General features: G+C 47.4%; 1 long non-coding RNA gene across 1 annotated transcript; it reads right to left on the bottom strand.

Annotated features, from left to right (window-relative positions):
• Window positions 1-1641: 1641 nt before the first annotated feature.
• Window positions 1642-9064, bottom strand: LOC132660021 (uncharacterized). Its single transcript, XR_009601173.1, has 3 exons — window positions 8368-9064; window positions 7471-7582; window positions 1642-2122 (listed from the first exon to the last, which is right to left on the bottom strand). It is a non-coding gene; the product is annotated as an uncharacterized LOC132660021 (long non-coding RNA).
• Between the last annotated feature and the right edge of the window lie 1853 nt (window positions 9065-10917).

Here is a 10917-nt window from a genome sequence, read left to right as displayed (position 1 = left end):
CCCCACATTGCACCTACTAAATGAGGCAGCTCAGGGGAAACATCTGAGCCATGTCCTATATATAACAGGTGCCTCTCAGGGGCAGTTCTCTTCCATTCCCCTTAGGAGCGTGGCTTGTCATCTGTGAGTAACTTGAGTAAGTACGCCACAGAGGTGCAGAGGCAGAGATGATGGGTGCACAGAGATTTTGCTAAGACCCAGAGGGAATAGGTGCTTCTAGAATATAAACTCCTTATTCTGCTCCCGGGTGTCCTCTGTCCATTTTCCTGGGAGTGGCCAAACTCATGATGGTCAGCAAAGGCCAATCACAGAGGAGAGGGCTATGGCTGCCATTGTGTTACTCTGGGGCTTAATTAGCCACCTGATGGATACGAGATCTTGTCCTGAGGCAGAAGAGCATCATGGCTGTGACCAGCAGCCAAGGGTAGGGAGCCTAAAAGGATTAAGTTGGGGATTTGAGGTCCTGGGTATGAATAAATTAATCTTGATCTTAACTATTGGTTGATTCATAGTGACACCACTGAGAAAAGTAGTATTTCTCCTGGACTTAATGTTTTATTTGCAAAAGGGTCGTAAAGTATCTCCCTTATCCACTCCCAGCATTTTTTTAAAAACAATGTGTTGATGTGGACCATTTTTAGTCTTTATTGAATTTCTTACAATATTGCTTCTGTTTTATGTTTTGCCTCCTTGGCTGCAAGGCTTGTGCGATCTTAGCTCCCGGATCAGGCATTGAACCCACGTCCCCTGCATTGGAAGGTGAAATCTTAACCATTAGACTGCCAGAAATGTCCTTCCCAGGAATTTGTATGGGAATCAAATGGGATAATGAGCATATGCTTATTGTCTTTCTGTTTAGATCATATTGTGATGCTTTCTGCTCATAGTGTGGTCCCCAGACCAGCAGCGCTGGTGTCATCCAGGAGCTCTGTCAGAAATGCAGAGTCTCAGGCTCCAGGTCAAACGTACTGAGTCAGAATCTCAAGTCATCAGGGACTCCAGGTGAGCTCATTTACACATGAAAGTCTGAGAAGCAGAGACTATAGAGTTATAAGAAATGTTTAGTCCTCCAAACACTTTTTAAAGCGCGCTCCCTCCAGAGAAAAGCAACATGTCGTATTTATCTCAGTTTAGTACCTAGAATATAACTGACTCTTAGCTAGAGTTGACGACTGAGTAAATTAAGATCTTGCTCTCACTCACTACTTTGGAGCTCATTACCTAATATTCCTCCTGCTTTAATGGCAGGACATGCACGAGTGGATTGCAGCTGCCTCAGAGCTAGCTGATGCCAACCACAGATGCAGACATTTAGTATGTGATTAAAGACAGGGTAATCCATTTAATGGGAACTGTGGGAGAGATTTGGCAAGAATCAAGGGACAGAGGTTGGATTTTTAAGAGTTTCCAAAGATAATGTCTTTCCCCAATTATTTAAAGCCCTCAGCAAAACTTGGATCCCACCCAGATAGAAATAAGCCTTCTTAAGAGAGAATTTTCTAAATAGGACTCTTGTTCACTTTGGCAGCAGAATTTTGACACAAGGTCCATTCGGGGGTTTATGTAACATGCTCTTGGAGGGCTTGTCCAGCTTTGTTGAACTGAGACTAACTGAACTTAGCATCTATGGAGGAGACATGCTTTTTGTTCACAAGATTTTATTACCTGCTAAACTAATTAAAGAATTAATCCGGCACATCATTCCACAAACACCACAATGCCTGGCCTGGGGTTAACATAGTGAGCTGGTTAGCCGTCCCTGTTTCTATAAAGCAATTGCCAGATTCAAGGATGGGCTGTGTGAATCAGACTCACAGTGACGTTTGAGGAAGCACAGAAATCAATATGGGTGGGTGTGGCTGGCCGACTTCACCTAGAAAAGGCTAAGAGGTGATGGAGAGAAGCTTCCTGTGGAAAGTGACCTTTAGGTCACCACCTGGAGGTTGAGTAGGAGCAAGACTGAAGGCAAAAGGAGAAGGGGGCGGCAGAGGATGAGATGGTTAAGCAGCATCGCTGACTCAATGGAATTGAATTGGAGCACGGGCCAGGAGATCGTGGAGGACAGAGAAGCCTGGTGGGCTGTAGTCCATGCGGTCACACAGAGTCAGGAAGGACTTAGCGTCTGAAAGACAAAAAACAACAGTCGGGACAGGAAGAAGGAAGTGAAGCTGGCACACAGAGCAGCATGGGGCAGGGCCTAGAAGCAGGAGAGAGCTAAGGAGGTGGAGTCGTAAATATTTGGATAGCCATGGTGATGGTATCAGCTGATTAGGGGCTGTATGTGCGAGGCGTGGAGTGGGATGAGACCTGATTGAAGAAGTAATCAAGGGTGGGGCCTCAGAGGGTACTGAGGATCCTCCTAAGAAATTTGCATGGCACCCTCTGGTCAATGGAGGAAGTCTTTGAAAGGGTGAGTGGGGCTGATACAGTTACTGTTCTCCTCTCTCATGGACCAGGGAGCCCCTTCAACAGTAAGGTGCCAGAAAGATGCGTCTTCAGTCTGCATGCCCCTCTCTGCTCTCAAGTCTGAATCTGAGCCAGGTGCTGGCTTCCTGCTCTGCATCTGTTCTTGCTAACCACAGAGGGCCCTAAGTATCGCCTTATGTGCATCGTCAAAGAACAGCCTATATCCAGAATTCATCAACTGAATTCTCCTGGTCACTGCCTCCGGTCTGTCTGCTGTGAGAGCTGCCTCTCCGGGGTCTCCTTCTCTGGATTCCCCCTGCCTGGAGGGCAAGTGAGGTACTGGCAGCTGTGAGCCTGAGCTGCAAACAGCTGCCCTCTGGGCCTCACCAGCGGCAGCACCATGCCCACTCCCTGGGCCCCAGAAGGTCAGGTCATTTTTGCGCCATCATTTTACACCCAGCTATGTTGACGCGTGGGCTTCCCAAGTGACTCGAGGTACAGGAGGTGCGAGTTCGATCCCTGGGTCAAGAAGATCCCCTGGAGGAGGGCATGGCAACCCACTCCAGTATTCTTGCCTAGAAAATCCCATGGATAGAGGAGTAGGGTGGGCTACAGTTCACGGGGTCGCAAAGAGCCGGATTCCATTGAGCATGCACCCACATGCATTTATACATGTCCTCAATGCCTAGTCTCTTGACAACGAGCTGAAACTCCTGGAAAGTTCTGAGAAGCAGGGTGGCCTGAACATAGGAATGAAAGTCAGAGGTGCTGGCCTGAAGTATGTCCCCTTCCGGCCCCTGTCCTGTGACCTTGGGTGAGTCACTGAAATCTTGGTTTCCGCAGCTGTAAACAGGGACAAACAAGATCACCTGCCCTGTCTTCTCAGGACAGTGGGGTGAGATCAAACAAGATGAGGTGTGGGAAAGTGCTTTCTGTAAACCTCTGTGAAGGAGTGGGCTTTCCCTGGCGCTCTGGGCATTGCTGGCTCCTGGCCACGCCACCCCTTTCTGGAACAGCTGAAGGCAAATAAGACCCAAGAGTTGAGCATTTCTCACCTTCCACAATGAATCACTGTCCTCCTGTCTGGGCCTTTCCAATTTGGTCTCATTTATCATGGTTCCTGCACTCAATCACTTAATGAACAACTCAATTAGAAATTATTTGTTCAAATGCAAACATCACTTTATTCATAATTACTGAGTTCATAATTATTGAGTCCAAATAATATTTGATGACACCACCCACTTTGAAACACTTTCTTTCTGGTGGAACTACGGCATACACGCCCAATTTTCTCCCCTGGTATACAATTATCTCCTCAAGATTCTTGCTGGAATTTTCTGAAAACTCTGGTTCATTAGAGAGTTCCTGATTTACTCTAGTTTTTTCCCCCAGGGAAACTTTAAAAATAAATAGACTGATAGAGGTATGGAGGGATACAACAGAAGAGTGGGTGATTGAACTTTTTCAAATAATTGCCCTCTAAAATACAAAACACTGACACTTCAGCACCAAAGGGACATAAGGAGGAGGAGAAAAAAAAATGGGGAAGGAGGAAGATGACATCTGTGACATCAAAACCAGGTGGGGAACCAACAAGGACCTGCTGTATAGCACAGGGAACTCTAGTCAATGTTATGGATGACCTATATGGGAAAATAATCTGCAAAAGAATATCTATACACAGATATAGATATAACTGAATTGCTGTGCTATACACCTGAAACTTACATGATATTGTCAATCAACTATACTTCAATTACAACTAAAAAAAAAAAGAGGTTTGAACCATAGTGATGAAAAATGGAATCTAGAGATTTTATAAAACCACTCTGGTATCTTATCCTTGAAAGGAATCTGCACCATCTTCTCTTCTCATCCATTATACATGGTGGGAACTTCTTTCCTGGACATGTGGGACCATATTATAATGCCCGAGCATTTGCATCCAGGTCAGCCTAAAGATGAACTTGCCTGCCAATGCAGGAAACATAAGAGACATGGGTTCAATCCCTGGATTGGGAAGATGCCCTGGAGAAGGGCGTGGCAACCTACTCAAGTACTCTTGCCTGGAGAATCCCAAGGACAGAGGAGTCTGGCAGGCTACAGTCCACAGGGTCGCACAGAGTCAGACATGACTAAAGCAACTTAGCATGCACGCATGACCTAGAGACAGCATGCCTGTGCCCGTGTGAAGTCTTTTTAGTTGTGTCCAACTCTGTGCAACCCTATGGACAGTAGCCCGCCAGGGTCCTCTGTCCATGGAGATCTCCAGGCAAGAATACCAGCTGCTGCTGCTGCTAAGTAGCTCAGACGTGTCTGACTCTGTGGAACTCTATGGACTGTAGCCCATCAGTCTCCTGTGTACATGGGGATTCTCCAGGCAAGAATTCTGGAGTGGGTTGCCATGCTCTTCTCCTGGATCTTCCTGACCCAGGGATTGAACCTGAGTCTCCTGCATCTCCTGCATTGGCAGCCAGGTTCTTTACAGCTAGTGCCACCTGGGAAGCCCAAAGACAGCACGGAGGAGCCTTATTATAAGGTGGAGACCTCACAGGCATGTCTTCCCTAAAGCCTTCCTCCACATCCCTCCCGCTCAGGTGCAGATGGTGTTTCTTTCTCTTTGCTTCCAAGTGGTAGACATTTCTTTCCTCATCATTTTCCATTTATCATACTTTTTCTTGCCCATCTCCCCACCATAGACCCTGAGCTCCCTGAAGTCAGGGACTGAGTCTCATCACCTGGGTACATTTAATGACTCACTTCTAGATAGAAGTTGTTGTTTGACCAGTCACATAGGGCTGCCATCCCAGACGCTCTTGAAGCTTCACCGGGGTGACTGCAACAGCCTCCTAACTCGCTTTTCTGACTTTAGTTTATTCAGTCTGGACACCATCCTCCCTATCAGAGCCAGGAAAGTCTCTAAGATGGGACTCAGACCCATCCTTCCCCTGCTTAAAACTCTCCAATGAGTTCTCTCGTCCTCTGCAGAAATCTAAAAGCCTTCACACGGCTTAGGGGATGTTTCATCTCCTGGACCTGGCTGAGCTCTCCAGCCTGGTGTCCACCCACTCTGCCTTTACAGCCAAAGTCCAGCCTCTGGGGAGCAACACTCAGTCTTATGTATTTATTATTTTCGGCTGTGCTGAGTCTTTGTTCCTGCCTGGGCTTTTCTCTAGCTGCAGCGAGCAGGGCCTGCTCTCTAGTTGCGGTGCACAGACATCTCGTTGCAGGGTTTCTCTTGCTGTGGAGCACAGACTCTAGGGCACACTGGCTTCAATAACTGTTATCTCTTGGGCTCAGTTGCCAAGTGATATGTGGGATCGGGGATTAAACTGGTGTCCCTTGCGTTGGTGGGTGGATTCTTAACCACTAGACCACCTGGGGAGTCCCAAACTCATACTCTGATCCATCCCGCCTTCTCATATGATAACAGTGCCTGATATTTATTAAGCATATGCTATGCTGGGTACTTTCCAGTCATTCAGTCTGCATTTCAATAAACCTCAGAACCATCCAAGTGATAATTATTACATCCCCCTTTTACAGATGAGAAAATTGAGACTTGGAAAGGAAGCTTGCTCTAGGCAAGATAGTTGCTCACTTGCTAAGTCGTGTCTGACTCTTTTGTGACCCTGTGGACTGTAGCCCACTAGGCTCCTCTGCCCACGGGATTTCCCAAGGCAAGAATATTGGAGTGGGTTGCCATTTCCTTCTCCAGGGGATCTTCTCAACCCAGGGATCGAACCTGTGTCTCCTGCATTGATAGGCAGATTCTTTGCCACTGAGCCACCTGGGAAGCCCAGGCAAGATAGTTAAAGGCAGTTAAAGGGTTATAACCGGGCCAGTGACTCCAGGACCTGAGGTTTTGTCCACCACGTTATGTGGAAGATGGTGTGGTTCTCACGCTGAGAGAATCTGTCCAGATGAGATGTGACTTCAGCTGGGTACTGGTCGATGGCTGTATACCACAGAGGTCTGCTAAATGCCCTGCCCGAGGCAGATTCCAGGGCAGCCGTGGGGAAACCAGAAATGCGACCAGCTCTTTCCACTGCAAGGGTCCAAGAAGGCTTCTCCAGACAGGTGGAGGGTGAACCAAATTACAGAGGAGAAAAAGGGTTGGCACAGGAAGAGACAGCGAGAAAAGCCGTTCTGAGCAGATTTCTCCGCAGCTGGGCTGGCAGAGGGGAAGGTCCTGGGTAGGTCAGACCAGGAAGTGGATCCCTGTGGCTGAGGCAGAGAAACCAGGGAGAGGAGAGGGGTATTGGAGAAATGTGCAGAAGGCCAGAAATCAGGGGGTGAGTGTCAGGGGGGCAGAGAAGTTGGGTGGGTCTGCAACTCGTGGATGGTCTGAGAGAAGCTGATCACCTTCCAGCAAAGAGGTGGTCTGATTATAGTGTGGTTAGGGGAGCTGAAGGTGGGGTTGAGTAGGGAGAGGGGGCATGTCTGGAACGCCCAGGAAAGATGCTTTTGCAAGAGTCCTGACAGGAGAAGAGAGTGGTGGCTGTGTAATTGCAAAGCAAAGGGCTGATTCCACAGGCATTTGAAGCCACCTTGGGCTATAATTTGCTTTTTAATGACACTGCTGATCCTGCTGTTACTGATGTCTGGGGACCTCAGGGGCACTTTAGAGTCACCCCCTGGGTGGCCAGAGGCCTGTGTGTGGCACTTAAAGAGCCCTCATTAGGGTCAGGAGCCCCAGGTCTCAGGCCAGGACCCACTGGAGGGGGTTCGGGGGGGTTGCCTCAGGTAGCTCTTATAGATTTCTGGGCTTGTTTTTAATGATTGAGTCATTTCATGCACTCAGTCTAACAGGGGTTTTGGCACAGAGGCCCTCTTCTAGGACATTTGGAATGCCTCCTGTGTGCAGAGGGATGTGGGTAGCCCTGGGGTCATAGCTGCTTCCCACCACCACCCTCCTGATAGAACAGGCTAATCACTGCCTCTGCCTGCCTCAAACAGTGTCTGTGTGTATTAAAGAGTGCGCTTGAAAGACGGGGAGAGACGAGGCACCTGAGGAGAGCCCGGGCCAAAGCAGAGGTGAGTCAGTTTACATAAACGTACCTGAAAGAGCCTTTCTGTGCTGAGTCAGGCTCCACCTGCTCTTCAGGTCCTCAGTCGGCACCAGGATGCTGAACCGGTTCCAAACCAGCCAGGGAACCCCACGGCCTTTAGCCTGGAAGAAAAGGAGTTAAAACCTCTCAGGATTCCAGCAAAACCTTAGCAAGAGCCCCAAGCAAATACACAGTTGAACTTAACGGAATCCCGTCAAAATGGGTTTGAGAAAATCCATCTTTTTAAAAAATATTTATTCATTTACTCGCTCAGGATTTTGTAAGCAGCCACTCAGTGTGTAGGCTTTCCTGGTACCTTAGGCAGTAAAGAATCAGCCTGCAATGTGGGAGAACGAGGTTTAATCTCTGGGTCAGGAAGATCCCCTGGAGAAGGGTATGGCAACCCATTTTAGTATTCTTGCCTGGATAATCCCATGGACCAGAGGAGCCTGGCAGGCTATAGTCCAAGGGGTTGCAAAGTGTTGGACACGACTGAGAAACTAAGAGCAACACTCCCTATGCACCTCTATTGTTGCTGTCCAGTCTCTAAGTCATGTCTGATTCACTGTGATTCCATGGACTGCAGCAGGCCAGGCTTCCCTGTCCTTCACTATCTCCCAGACATTGCTCAAATTCATGTCCGTTGAATCGGTGATGCTATCCAACCATCTCATCCTCTGCCGCCCATTTCTTCTTATGCTTTCACTTTTCCTCAGCATCAGGGTCTTTTCCAATGGCCTGGCTCTTTGCATCACGTGACCAAAGTACTAGCGCTTCAGCTTCAGCATTAATCCTTCCCAAGAACTTTCAGGGTTTTATCTGCTCAGGCTCCAAAATCACTGCAGATGGTGAGTGCAGCCACGACATTAAAGGAAGCTTGCTCCCTGGAAGGAAAGCTATGACAAACCTGTGTATGTTTACTTGGTCTTTAAACAGATTTTCAGCTCCTTGGGAGGAGGGAGTGTACATGGTTCCTGCTTTAGCGGGTGGGGCAGCATACCTCCAGCACAGAGAAGAAAGGGTCTGGGCTAGAATTCAACCTCTGCTCTGCTTTTTAAGATTTTTTAAAATTTGATTGTGGGCCATTTTTAGTCTTTATTGACCTTGTTACATTGTTGTGCAGACTCTCAGTGTGTCCAGCTCTTTGAGACCCAATGGACTGCAGCAGACCAGGCTTCCCTGTCCTTCACTGTCCCTTGCAGCTTGCTCAGACTCATGTCCATTGAGTCCATGATGCCGTCCATCACTTCATCCTCTGTCCTCCCCTTCTCCTCATTTGTTACGTTACTGTTTCTGTTTCGGCTTTACAGCGGGAAGGCATGTAGGATCTTAGCTCCCCAACCAGGGATCAAACCTGAACCGCCTGCATTGGAAGGTGAAGTCTTAACCGCTGCGCTGCCAGGGAAGTTCCTCTGCTCTGCATTTTCAGAGCTGCTTCAGCCTGGACGAACAGCCTGGATGGAGAGCTGACTTCTTTCAGGAAGCACAAAGGTACAGTCTGTGTGCTAAGCTATGGCGTGGCCCCAGAGGAAGCCCCTCTAACGATCGGCTCAGAAGAGCTGCTTTCTAAGCCGCACGGCGATCTTTGTGCAACAGAGCCCTCTGTGTTACAGTCTAATGCCTTGCTTCTCTAGCTGTGCTGTTTATTTTTAGAAACATTTACTGGACACTGTGTATTGGGTGCAGTGTTCACTCCTGCCCCCTCAGGCGAAGCAATAAAATTGGGCAAAATACCGACTTCCATATCTGTAAGTTATTTATTGGAGAGGGAAATGGCTACCCACTCCAGTTTCTTGCCTGGAAAATCCCATAGAGGAGCCAGGCAGGCCATAGTCCATACAAAGGTCGTACAAAGAGTCAGACATGCCTGAGCAACTTGGCACGAGTTATTTATTAATAGGCAAGTGTATGATAAAGACACAGAAAGAGGAGGACTCTCCTCTATTCTGGGAGCTAGGGAGGGCTCCAGGAAGTCACGTCTGTTTCAGTTGTGAAAGATGAGTAGGTTGGCCCTGGAGAACAGGTGTGGGAGCGGGTTCCAGCCCGACCAGACACCTGCATGGACACGACGGAAGTGGGACAATGTCAAGTTGTGTAGGTGTGATAGGAACTCAAAGGTCTAGCCTTTCAGACACAGGCTAGATGAGTTCCCATCCAGGAGGTCTTCCAGAATCCTTACAGAAGGAGGGGTTCATGCTCACTCTTCTTACTGCCTCTGGACCTGCTGGCAGCGTCCATGAGCACATTTATCACTTGGCACAGCAAATTTGGGTGATACACACATGTCGATACACACCAGAAGCTTGCTGAGGTCAGAGAGCCTGTAACTTCATTTTTGTTTCCTTAATAATTGCATAGGGAACAGATGCTTCACGCACATTTGCTAAAGTGAATTCACACGTGGAGAACATGGAGAAGGTGCCTCCCTCCTACAGTTGGTCTTGAGGGTCTAATTATATCTGTAACATTTGCAGGGCCTCTAAAATCTTTCTCAAACTTTCTTATAGAGAGGTTTTTTACCTAAGCACATGAGCATTTATCTACATGTATATGTAGGAGCTTGGATAAGGAAATGTCAGCTCACTCGTGTTCTTGCCTGAGAAATCCCATGGACAGAGGAGCCTGGTGGGCTCCAGTCTGTGGGTCACAGAGTCGGACAGGACTGAGAGACTAATCCATGCACACATATGTGGGTACTATACATACACGGAAAGAATTCATATAACACTTATCTGTGGCTTTTTCTGAAAAGTGGGAAGAGAAATGGGGCCGGGGGCAGAGAGGGAAATGGGTACTATATCAGAACCATTGAGTATGGTGGTCCATGTTGCACACTGCACAACTCTAGGGACCATTCATTTAGATATGGATCTGTACAAATTTAAACAAAGAATAGCAAACACACAGAAATACTGTTGGGGGCTTCGTAGACCGTAAAGAATCTGCCTGCAATGCAGGAGGCCTGGGTTCGATCCCTGGGTTGAGAAGAGTCCCTGGAGGAGGAAAATGGCAACCCACTCCGGTATTCTTGCTTGAAGAATCTCATGGACAGAGGAGTCTGGCAGGCTACCATCAAAAGGGTTACAAAGAGTTGAAAGCAACTGAGTGGCAAAGCACAAATGACGCTGTCAGTAGTTTTTACTTTCTTTTCAGAGTTTTTCTGTACTTTTCTAAAATGCCCAAAATGCATGGGCATGACTTTTATAGTAAAAAATTGTTAAGACTAGTAAGTTGTGGACAATTTGGGAAACATTGAAAGTATAGCAGAGAAAATAAAAATGACCCACATTTTACCAGAGAAAATTACCAGTAACATTTTATTTCAAAAAGTTTACTTTCTATTCTTTTTTTTAATTTTAAAATGACATTCATTCTTTAAATAATACAGAAACATACAAAGAAGAAAATCAAAATTACTTCTAACTCACCACCCAGAGATGGCCCACTGTTAGCAATC

Source organism: Ovis aries, chromosome 6 (genome assembly GCF_016772045.2).
Source record: "Ovis aries strain OAR_USU_Benz2616 breed Rambouillet chromosome 6, ARS-UI_Ramb_v3.0, whole genome shotgun sequence".
NCBI classification, from domain to species: domain Eukaryota; kingdom Metazoa; phylum Chordata; class Mammalia; order Artiodactyla; family Bovidae; genus Ovis; species Ovis aries.
Note: the sequence above shows the minus strand (reverse complement) of the source record. Positions and strands in the feature narration are given on the sequence as shown.